Genomic DNA, 11,972 nt, shown 5'->3' with positions numbered 1-11,972 from the left:
CCACAGCCAAGCCATGTGACCTTCGCCTCCTCCTCTTCTGCTTGGACACGGCCACAGGCATTGCACTAGCTTAATTTTCATTGTTTACTTGACACATACTAGAGTCATTTGGGACAAGGGAACCTCATTTGAAGAACTGGCTCAGTCAGATTGGTCTGTGACTATTTGTGGGAGAAGTGCCTTTATTTTTCACTGAGACAGGGGAGCTCTATCCCACTGTGGCTAGAACTCTTCCTTAGGCAGGTGGTCTTGTGTTGTGTTAAAAAGCTGGCTGAGAGTGAAGCAGGCTACACCACACCTTCATGGTTTCTGCTTTAGTTCCTGCTTGAGCTCCTGTCCCAACTTCTATCAGTGATAGAATGTGAGCTGGGAGTATAAGCCAGATAAATTCCTCCAGAGGAAATGTTGCTTTTGATCAGAAGCCTTTATCACAGCAATGGATCCATCTGGAGGTATTTACTACAGAGAAGCTCACAGCTTATGGAAGCCAGGAAATGTAACTGTGGGATGTAACTAGTGGGGTGGAGAGATGTAAGGAGGAGATTGCATTTTGTGGAATACTGTGCAGATCTGAGACACCATGTAATAGCTACACCTCTAGCTATATACAGAGAGGGTACAAACATGGGGCCTGACAAAAAGAAACAAGAATTACACGGCAAATTGTAAAGCACCAAATTCATGTAAACTGAACCTATGTAGACACATAAAACTATGTTTTACAATGACACGTGCTTGTGTAAGAAACTACCCAACTAATCTGAATGATTATTTATAGGAGGGAGGTGTGGTCATGAGGACAGAAGGAGCAAAAATAAAAATAAAACACTTCCTAGGGGCTGGGATCTAAGTTCCATATCTGAAATTTAGGTCTTCGATTGCCTAGGAAAGGATGGAAGTTCTTCATTGAGAACAAACACCATGGAAAAGGCTTACACGACATTTATTCTGCTTTTAAGTAAATGCATAACTAACAACATAAGTGGATATGCGAGCAGAATAATGTATCTTTGCATAATTCATGGATATGCTTAATCAGGTCTGACCCACAGCCTCACTGAGCTGTGCTTTCCTCTTCCTCCTGGCCCATTTTCTGTTGTTCCCACTGTGTCCCCATTGCCCTTGTGTTGATTCTCCTCAGAGCTCAGGATGGTTGCAGCGAATACTCTATACCTTCTTAGATATTGCTTAGAACATGATTTTTTATGTGGTATTATCAATCCTGCTTCCTCCCCTATCATCCCACCCCATCTCTAGTTCTCTGGTGCTAAGGAATGAAACCCATGGTCTCTTTCAAGATAGAACACCAAATTCTAGATAGAATGTGAGCTGGGAGTGTAAGCCAGATAAATTCCTCCAGAGGAAATGTTGCTTTTGATCAGAAGTCTTTATCACAGCAATGGATCCATCTGGAGGTATTTACTACAGAGAAACTCACAGCATTGCAGCAATTCTGTATGGGAGAGTTTATGGAAGCCAGGAAATGTAACTGTGGGATGTAACTAAGTCCCAGCCTTGTGAGAGAGGCTCCCTTCTTTCATACACTCTGCAGGAGGTTCTGCTATTGAATATCTACCACATGGAATGGGTGCCTGCACATGGAATGGGACATGGACTGAATGCCACATGGAATGGGTATCCTTGGTTTTCTGGAGAGCTGGGGTTTCCCAGGCAGTAGTGAGCCACTGGTGCTGTGTGGTTCCGGAAGAAGGTGCCTTCTAGAGACAGCACGGAAGAATGGCATGATTACTGTGTAGAGATTTTCTTAGACTCTATTTTATTTCCCATGATCAAGAAAAAAATGCTATTCCTGGCTGGGGCACTTCCTGAGTTTAGCATTTAGCATGTTTTACTATTTATCTCTCAAATTGTTCTGACTCATTCTACCTCTTGCAAAATGTATAATGCTGCTGTTCTCTAGGCTGTGCTGCTGGCAGGGAATGGTATTTGTGAGGAAGTCCTGGGCTTCTGGAGTCGACTTTTAGTTTGCTCAGCTACTTCATCTTTGTTGCTGTGATAATATATCCTGATAACATTCAACCTAAGGGAGAAAGGGTTTATTTGGCTCAGAATTCCAGGAGAACTCACGGCAGTTAGCTGTGTCACACCCAAGAGTGGAGAGAGAATAAATGTGTTCATCTTAACACTCAATTACTTTCCCTACTCTTACATAGCCCATGGCCCCAACGTAGGAAGTGCTGCTGTCCATTTTTATGTGGGAATCTTACCATATCAACTAAGGCAATCAAGACAGTCCCCCTACCCTGCCCCAGCCAACCTGACCAAGACAGTTCCTTACAGAGACTCCCAAGTGGTTCTAGCTTATGTTAAGTAGACAATTAAAACTCTCACCATAATCAATCCCTGAGATATAGATCTCAATAAAGATACGTTGGTCAGAGGAAAAACAGTAACTGTGTATCAAGTTGTTAGTTGGGCTATTAAGACTCGTGTACTTAATCAAGAACATTGGAAGATATGTAGCCTAAGATGGTCCTTTTTTTTTTTTTTTGCTAGTCCTTCTACATTGTTTATTTTTTATTTTTATTAGGTATATTCTTTATTTACACTTCAAATGGCCCCTTTCCTGGTTCCCCCTCCTCTGAACATCCTGTAAGTCATCTCTCCTTCTCCAATCAACCCTCTCCCGCTTCTCTGTCCTGGTATTCCTCTACACTACTGCTTCAAGTCTTTCCAGGACCAAGGGCCTCTCCCCTATTTGGTGTCCAACAATATCATCCTCTGCTGCTGACGTATCTGGGGTCATGGGTAACTCCAAGTGTATTCTTTGGTTGATGGTTTTGTCCCTGGGAACTCTGGGAGTACTTGGTGACTCATATTGTTGTTCCTCCTTTGGTGCTGCAAACCCCTTCAGCTCCTTTGGTCCTTTCTCTCATCCACTGGGGACCCTGTGCTCAGTTCAGTGACTGGCTGAGAGTTTCCCCTTCTGTATTTGTCATGCACTAGCAGAGCTTCCCAGGTGACAGCTATATCCGGCTCCTGTCAGCAAGTACTTGTGGGTATGCACAATAGTGTCTGGGTTTTGTAACTGTATATGGGATGGATTCCTAGGTGGGGGTAGTATCTGGATGGTCTTTCCTTCAGATTCTGCTCCACACTTTGTATCTCCTTCTGTGGGTATTTTGTTCCTCCTTCTAAGAAGGACTAGAGTATGCATACTTTGTTTTTCCTCCTTCTTAGGCATCATTTGATATGAATTGTGTCTTGGGTCTTAAGTGAGGCAAGGTGGCCCTCATACTCAAAGTCAGAGGTCCTGTCCTGAACCAAGGCACACTTGGCTTTTCCTGACATAACCTCACCAGCTCCATCTGCATCACACAATACAGAAGACACACTACCTGAGTCATTTGCCTGCCCACTCTTGTGCCACGCTTTTGTGATTGTCTTTCTCAGTTCCCAGGGAAAGGGGGATCATTCCTGTGGGAGGTGGTGATTTGTTCCTGCTTCAGGAAATAGCATCACATTTCTGTCTCCCAAATTGGCAAATGAAACAAATGTTATTAACTTTATCTCTAGAGGAGACTCCTTAAAGGTGTTATAGGAATTCACACTGGCTATTATTCTCATCCAGAATGACATGTGGCCACACACACACACACACACACACAACTAGACTACATGGCTGTAGTAGGGAGGTAATCTCTTGTGTTCTGGATGGACTGCAGCCAAGAGGTCAGTGGCATAATGTAATGACAGCTGTCTTAGTGATGACACAGTGTTACATTTTCATTTCAGCGGCTGCAGTAAAATACCCCAACAAAAAACAACTTGGAGGAGAAAAGACATATAACACAGGTTAGAGTTGATCGTTAAAGGGGAGCTCAAGGCAGCAAGTTTAAACAACTAGTGGTATCACGTTCACAAGAACAAAGAGAGATGAATGGATCAACCCTCTTTTGGCCACTTGTGCTCAGCTGGATCTTGTTAGTCCTCTTTTTTTGCCTAGGAAATGATGTTGCCCACAGCACACTGGGTCTTCCCATATCAATTCACTTTAGATCACCTCTCCCAGACATGCCCATGGAGACTCTCTTCCCTGGTGATTCTAGCTTGTACCAAGTTCACAATTAGGATCACATAAGGCAAGAGGATAGCTGCATGTTTATCTACCCTAGTCCTTCAGAGATTACCCCGAAGCCCTTGCTCCCTACATCAACAATCTCCCTAATATCAATATCCCCTATCACCTGTAACAGCCCGTGAACTCATCCTACATATCATCCACAGTGGACATTAGGTCTCACTCCGGATGGTGTATAGTCTACCTTCTATAAGTTTAGAAGAACACAAAGCAGACATCATGCACCCACCATTACAGAGTCGCTTCCCTATCGTAAAGTCCCGCCATGCTTCACCTTTCTACGGCCCCCAATCACTCCCAGCAGTCACTGCACTCTCATCTGCCATCATTGCATTTCTTTCTCTAGAATCTCATCTAGTTGGGATCAGGTAGCGTATAACCTCACATCGGCCTCTTTTACTTGGGGTTCCTTCATCCTGTTTCATTTCTATTTAGTGCTGGATGACATTCCACTTTCAGGATGTCCCATAGTATGTTTATTACCTTACTGAAAGATATAGTGATTGCTTTGATGCCTTGCCAATTAGGAAGAAAATTTTAAGCACTGTGTTGGTATTTGTTTAGATATATTTTCAACTTTTTAGTGTAAATACCAAAAAGCACTATTGCTGATACTGTGGTGAAAACCTGTTTTTGTGAAGAGAAACTCTCTCTCTCTAAAAACAATCCAAAGAGTCTTCCAGAGTGACTGTACTATTTTGTTAGAGAGGGTTCCTGATATTTTCTAGGTGTCACCAGCATCTGGTGCTGCTGCTGTTTTGTGACTTTGCCATAATGATAGGTGTATGGTATATCTCACTGTCTAGAATATATTTCTTTGATTCATATGATGAATCATGGCTTATTTGCGGTAGAGCTTGAATGTTTGTGTTTTCCTAATGTCCAGCTATTAATGATCTAATCACCAATGGGATCGGAGGAGACTGTGCCTTTAGAAGGTGATAAGAGCATCTTTAGAGGTATTAAGAGGTGACAAGAGAGTTCTGTCCTCTTGAATGTTATTAATGACTTTAAAATAGCCTCAAGAGCACTCACCCAAGTCTCATACCATGTGACAAAGAAGTTCCCATCATCTATGAGCCAGAAAGCAGGCCCTCACCCATCAGTTAGTGCATTGTCTCCCTGCCTCCAGAACTGAGAAATGTCGAGAAACGTAATTCATATCTCCAAGGGGATAAGAGCTGTTTTATCCTGGAGCCAAATGTAGATCACAGCTCAAGAACACAGATTGATGTTAGCAAACCATGTTAAGACCTGGTAACCGTTTCATGAGTATAAATCAAGATACTTTCCAAATATGTTGATAAGAAACTCAGGTAGGCAGCCTATAGCAGAGCCAAGAGGACTTTCTGACAGGTCCCAGACACTATCTGATGACATTCTTAGCCTTTGGATTAGTGCAAGTTGGGCGTCTGTTCAGAAATTCCAAAATTATTTACTTAATACTCACAAGGATGCTAAGTCACACAGAGATGAGGAATAAATCCAACAAAGCATGACAATCTACTTATTTACCACTAGTAAATCCTCTGTTGCTGGGATATACTATATTTCTCTATCCTTCACGCTCGCTCTTTCGCATCTGCTCCATCACATGCAGAATGGCAGATGGATGCTCTTGTCACTTCGACCTTTCGTCTGTGGCCTTTTTGAGAACAGTTTCCTCTCTCCCTGGTGCTGACTCCCTGTACAAAGGAAACCTCACTGTCCCCCCCCCCCCAGTGTCCTTCATCCATTATACAAGCCCCATGGTAATGACATATGACACTTCTGAAACAGGAAGCAAGGACTCACAGTTACAGGTCTGTCATACCCTCTTGGACACTTGATAGGATGCTAATGGATTGTGTCTCTGTTCAGACTACAGTGAGCTTCACTTTGTGTTTCTTGAGGTCACAGGACATGGGAGTTGTACAGGGAAAGGAGAGGGGAACTTCTGAGAAATAGGGTTAAGCCCACAAGCAGATAAAGGAGGCATTATAGGGAACCCAGAGAGGATACACACAGGCAGGCTGTTTGCACATCATTCTACAGGAAACTCAGTCCCCACTGGGTTGGAATTCTAAGGTTCATAATTCCTTCACAAACCCATCCCCCAGGAGTAGCCCTGAGTTTAATCCAGCTTCTAAAACTTGCTGACTACAGGATGATGATAATGTATACGTGTTGGGTGCCTTGCCTTTTTAATGTGCCAATTGTAGTCATTAAGTGCGATAGGAAGAAGATGAACGTGCAATTTAGGGAGAGGCTCACAGCTAACTACCAGCTTAATTAATACAGGGAGGGGTGCTATGCAGCAGTAAAGTGATTTATTCCTTCCTTACTTCAGTAATGTGTCCTGCAGCTTTCTTCTCTCCAAGCTCAGGGGATTCAAGGGTAAGTAGTTGGGGCAGGGATAGGGTGAGCCCACGCTCACCTCAGCATTCAGAGCACTCAGATGGACCCTCTGTCCCAGACCTTCTGCCTCAGTTTCTACTTCTTATGGCTTACAGACCTAACACTTCCCACTGTGTGATTCCCACATGACTCTGTCTCTGAGGTTGTTAGGTTTCCTTCCTTCCCTCCTTCCCTCCTTCCCTCCATCTCTCCCTCCCTCTCTCTCCCCTTTTCTCCCTCCTTCCTTCCCTCTCTTCTGTCCTCCTTCCCTCCCTCCCTCCTTCTTTCCCTCCTTCCCTCCCTTCTTCCTTCCCTTCCTCTTTTCCTCTTCCCTCCTTCCCTCTCTCCCTTCACCCCTTTCTTTTCTTTTCCCCCTCCCCCTTTTTCTATAAAAGACCACAAGTATCTCAGCTTGTAGATGCTGACAACCCTAAATTCCTGACTCCATTTTTCAAGTGCTGGGATTGTGCTGTGATGTCTTGGTTTTTGAGTTGCTGGGGGTGGAACACAGAGCTTTCTGTATGCTAGATGGAGACTCAACCTAAGCCACTACATTCCTAGTTACCTTCCCCCATCACTGTCTCTTAGTATGTATGTATGTGTGCGTGTGTGTATGTGTGTGGTATATGTAGAAACACATGTACACATACGCAGAGGCCAGAGGAGGATGCTTTTTACCTTTATCACTTTTGCTTTGCTTGCTTGTTCAAGGCAAAGTCTCTCACTGACATGAAGCTCACAGCCAGGCTAGGTGGGCTGATCAGTGATCTCCTGGGATCCTTTGTCTCTGCTGGCTTTCTTCTACTGGAAATGCTGGGGTCATAGGCACACAACCATGTGTGTGTGTGTGTGTGTGTGTGTGTGTGTATGTGTGTATGTATATGTATATATATATACATATATATACATATATATACACATATATTACACATGGGTACCAGGGATTTGAACTTAGCTCTGCTGGAATTTCCCAGTAAGTGCTCTTACCCAGAGAACTGTCTTACCAGACCACCAAGCCTCTCATTTCTTGATGTCTTTCTGTACTGCCAGAGCCTACCTTGGTGCTGTGATCACCAGTTCTAGAAACTATCTTGACGAGATGCTGAAAGGTCGTGGCCTCCTTCTGCATAAGAAGATACTGTCACATGGCTGGCTGCCTTTAAAAAATTTCAGGTCAGAATCTAAGCCAGGAGGTCAGATTCTGATGCACTTATCACTTCAGGATGGACACTGCCATGCTTGCTCCTGCCCTCCTTTGGTCTCGAACTCTCTTACCTTCCTCACTATGCTCCCTTCTGTGTCTAGACATGTGCTAACGCCTGTTTCTTTACCTCTTAGGATTAGAATCTCAACTGTGCCCCTCAACAAGCTCATGCTTTTTTCTTTTTAACTTTTCATTGGTTCTTTGTAAATTTCACATCATGTACCCAATCCATCCCACTCATCTTCCCCTCCCTTCCCACTCATCTCCCCCTCCCCTCGTATCTGCCTTCCACCCTTGCCACCTCCCTACCAAGAGAGGGAATAAACCTCACTGTGGAAGCTATAGTATGTCACAATGTATCCCCACAGTATACTCTTTTGTCCACATTTATTTGCTTTCAAATGTTCATTGCAATGACTTATTGGTCTGATGCTAGGTGCCTGGCTTCTGCTACTCTATCAATACTGAAACTTACTGGGACTCCTCTCAGATATCCTATTGTTGCCCTGTGTCATGGAGATCCTGTAGTTTTGGATCTGAAGAATTCTTCCTGTATCCTGGATGTTCGTTTCATCAATGGAGTAAATGTTGGAGTGGACCAATTCAAAGCCTTGGATCTGGGCCCGAGAGGTATCTGACCTGGTTAGCTTACAAGTTCTCCCACTCTCATGCTCTCTGGTCCAGCTCTCCTGCCTGCCATAGATGTCGAGGGATGAGGGAATAGGGGGCGTGTCTCTCCCTCTTCTGTACCACTGCCCATCAGACAAGAGGCAGGGCCAGCTCTGCTGCACCTATGTGCTTGGGGCCTGCTTACCTGCAACCCCCACATCCAGGGCCAGCTCCATTGTACTGTCCAGGTGAGATGCAGGGCCAGCTCTCCTGCTCTCATGACCTCTGAGCTAGCTCTCCTGCCTGCTGAGGTGTGAAGGGGTGAGGGTATCTTTCTCTTGCTCACACTACCATATGCCAGTCAAGTTGCAGGGCCAGTTCTCCCATGCTCACAGCCCTGGCTCATCCACACCCCCTCCATCAAAGTTAACTCTACTGTGATGCCCAGGTGAGGGACAGGGATAGCTTTCCTGCTTTCATTACTTTGGTGACAGGTCTCTTCCATGCCAAAGGTGGTGAGGAGAGAGGGCAGGGAGAGAGGAGGGTATCCCTCCTTCATCCACACCACTGCATGAAGATGAATGGTAGAGCCAGCTCTTCCACACTAGTATCCTTGGGGCTGGCTCCGCCATAACTCCTGCAGTCTGTAGGGTCCACTCTCCCAAGTACTGCAGCTGGCTGAGGGTGTGGTCAGCTCCCCTGTTCTCCTGCTTCCAGGGCCAGCTCCCCCACAATGCCCAGGGGAGAGGTGGAGCCAGTTCTGCACTGCTTTCAAATATCAACATGTCCTTGGGCAGTAGCCCAGACCAGGAATGTCCACCTGACCTTTGGTGATATCAGATCCCTACTGCTTCAGGGACACTGACCCAGATGTGGCCGATGCTGGCAGCACAGGTCAGGACCCCACCATGGCCCCAGCTGGCACCAGCTGTTCCTCATTCCCCTTGAGCTTCCACTTCTGCCTCTCTTCAATGTGCCACATCTTTCTCTTTCATTTCTCCACAATTTACTTGGCCCTCTTAATAGCATCCTTGGTCTCTGAATGTCTCAGAAGTGGTCTTAGGAGTTTTATGCCCTGCCCATACATTACAGCACTGGGAAGGAGCCATCTTGGGCATGGTCTGCCCACTCCCAAGCCCATGTGTTGCTGAATTGGTGGTCATCTCAGGCTAGCTTCCTGTCTGGGCTCCGTGGCACTTATCTGTTGGTGGTCTCATGCTTGCTCCTCATCTAGACCCACTTGAGGGACTCCATGTGAGGGTCCGTCTTGGGCTTATTCCTGCCTGGTACCCACAGTGCTAGGTGGCGTTCTTCTAGTCTCTGGTTTATTCCCCATCCTGGCCTGGGAGCTTACCCTGGCTTGCCCGCTGTCAGACTGGTGGTCATCCCAAGTTTGCTTTGTTCAGAGAATGTTAGGCAACTAATCATTCCAATGTTTCTAGGTCAGAACACTGAGCATAGACATAGCCTGTCCTCTCTGCCACCTACTGACCCACATGTGACAACAGCACCAGCAATGCCTCTAGGGGCAGGTTCTTTTCTTGTTTAAGCTCATGTTCTGAATGTTTGTCTCCTGGTTTGTATTACTTTGAGTCTGGAGAGCTTTGAGGTGGGTGGAGCCTGGTTGGTGCGGGGTGAGTTTCTGGGGATGGAGATTTGAAAGTTGGAGTTGCTCCTGGATGTCCTCTGCATCTTAGCCCACTGGTGTGTGAGGCACACCCCCTGAAAGCTCCCACCGACATGGAGAGAGCCGTGCAGCCCTGCTTTCTTGCCATGACTGACTGAATTCCTTGAAAATAAACTCTTGTGTTGTTTCTGCCAAGGTCACTGAGAGGTAAAAGCAGACTGATCTATCATCTTTTTAAAATTTATTTTTTTATCTTATGTTCAAACTTCACATCTTAGTGTTCAAAGCTAAGTTCAAGTTTCAACCCTTCGTCGGAACCTCCGTGGAGCTGTGTGCTTTTATATTCTCCAGTTTTTATTAAGTTGCTTTGCATCACATCGTTGACGTCATTGTTTCACGTCACACACATACGGCTTAAGGTTGAACTCTGTGCCAGGCACTGTTGGAGGCACTGAGGATGTATACCGAGATAAAATCTATGAACTGGTTGTTGTATGACAATTTTTTTTTCTTAGAGAGATGCAGCAAACACCTGTGCTGACCCGTGATAGAGAACCTGCGATAGACCAAAATATGTATACCACCAAAGTTCATTTTGGTGAACCAATGAGTTTTATTGGGGTTACTTACAGGAATATGGGTGAAGGGGGTGTTTACAGGAGCAGACATGACACAAAGACAGATTATCACCAAAGCCCAGCTCAGAATTGCTGACAACATACAAAATCTGGAAGCCTGGAGCACATTGCACAGCCTGTAGGCAGCTTAACAGGTTGGACCGTGTCCTTTACAGGTGCTTTAGTTGGTCTGAGCCCCTTCCAGGTAGCTTGGCTTGTCTCTGTTAGGTAGCTGTCTGGTATCAGAGTCTCCTTTGCAGCTTAGCTTATCTCAGAGTCTTTTAGGAAACTGCACAATTTGTCTGAGCGCTACCCCCAGCTTTCATTGTTTACTCTGGTAAGGAGGAACCTGTGTATCTGGTCAGTTTCAGGGACTTCCTGAGGTTACTTTGAGCTGTTTACCTCCCTGCTTAAAAAGCACCTGTGCAGGAAGGAATGTTTCACTTTTAGACGAAACCCTTATACAACACTGGTAAGCCAACAGCAACAGACGGCTTGAGCAGAAAGGGGACAATGTTGCATAATGATAAACATCCCGGAGATTGCTTGTTGGTGTACTTTTTTAGGACTATTTTATTCAGGTTTCTTATACCTACCATCCTTCTCCACCCCAATCCTCTCCAACCCCCCCCCCCAAACTAGGTAGGAGAGAAAGAAGGTTAGAGGGAAAAGGGCCTATATACCTCTTTAGACTACTTCTTGCTTAACTGGAGCAAGTCCAATCTCTGTCATCAGGATATCTCCAACCAGCAACCTAGCAACCCAACAACCCAACAACTCAGCAATCCAGCAATAGCAAAAGCAGCAGCAGGAACCAGCAGCAGCCAGGCCGGGAGCAGTGAGGGGAGCAGTAGCCCCCACAGGCCCTCTCCGGGCTCTTGCTTTTATACTTTCTCAAGAGTCCTCAGAATTCCAAACATAAACTACCTGCAGCTTACAAAAATCTTGCCTCTCTAGAACAGGAGACAATGGTAGTCAGTGGCTGTGGACAATCTGAAGCAGCCCCATTTCCCAAAGCAGGGACAAAAACAAAAACATATTCACAAAATATAACTGGGGTTTTAAAGAAACCAAAATTCCCCCTTACAGTTGCTTCTGAGAAAAAGGAAACATTTGCATTGGCACCTAAAAGCAGGGAACTGTGGGAAGATCCCAGGGCTGGGAAAATAAGAGCAAGAATTTTGTGACTGGAATAACCTTTTGTGTCTAAGAACAGTATGGCACCAGAACTCTGGTGTCACTGTGGCCAGAGCTTAGCCAAACAAGGCTTAGTGGTTCATGGTGGGCAGGGACCCAGAGATCGAGCATCTCATTTACCAGAATCAGATGTAAGAGAGTTGAAGGCAGAGAATCGACAGATCACATTTTTCTCTGTGAAGACTGGGCTGAGATGGAAACAGAGAGACTTCATTATCTTCCACTTGTGCCTCAGAGTCC

At 45.4% G+C, this 11,972-nt stretch overlaps 1 pseudogene; it reads right to left on the bottom strand.

Moving 5' to 3' along the window:
• Nucleotides 1–9,699: 9,699 nt before the first annotated feature.
• LOC127691756 (uncharacterized) lies at nucleotides 9,700–9,824 on the bottom strand (annotated as a pseudogene).
• Nucleotides 9,825–11,972: the final 2,148 nt, after the last annotated feature.

This window comes from Apodemus sylvaticus, chromosome 8, assembly GCF_947179515.1.
Source record: "Apodemus sylvaticus chromosome 8, mApoSyl1.1, whole genome shotgun sequence".
NCBI classification, from domain to species: Eukaryota; Metazoa; Chordata; class Mammalia; order Rodentia; family Muridae; genus Apodemus; species Apodemus sylvaticus.
Note: the sequence above shows the minus strand (reverse complement) of the source record. Positions and strands in the feature narration are given on the sequence as shown.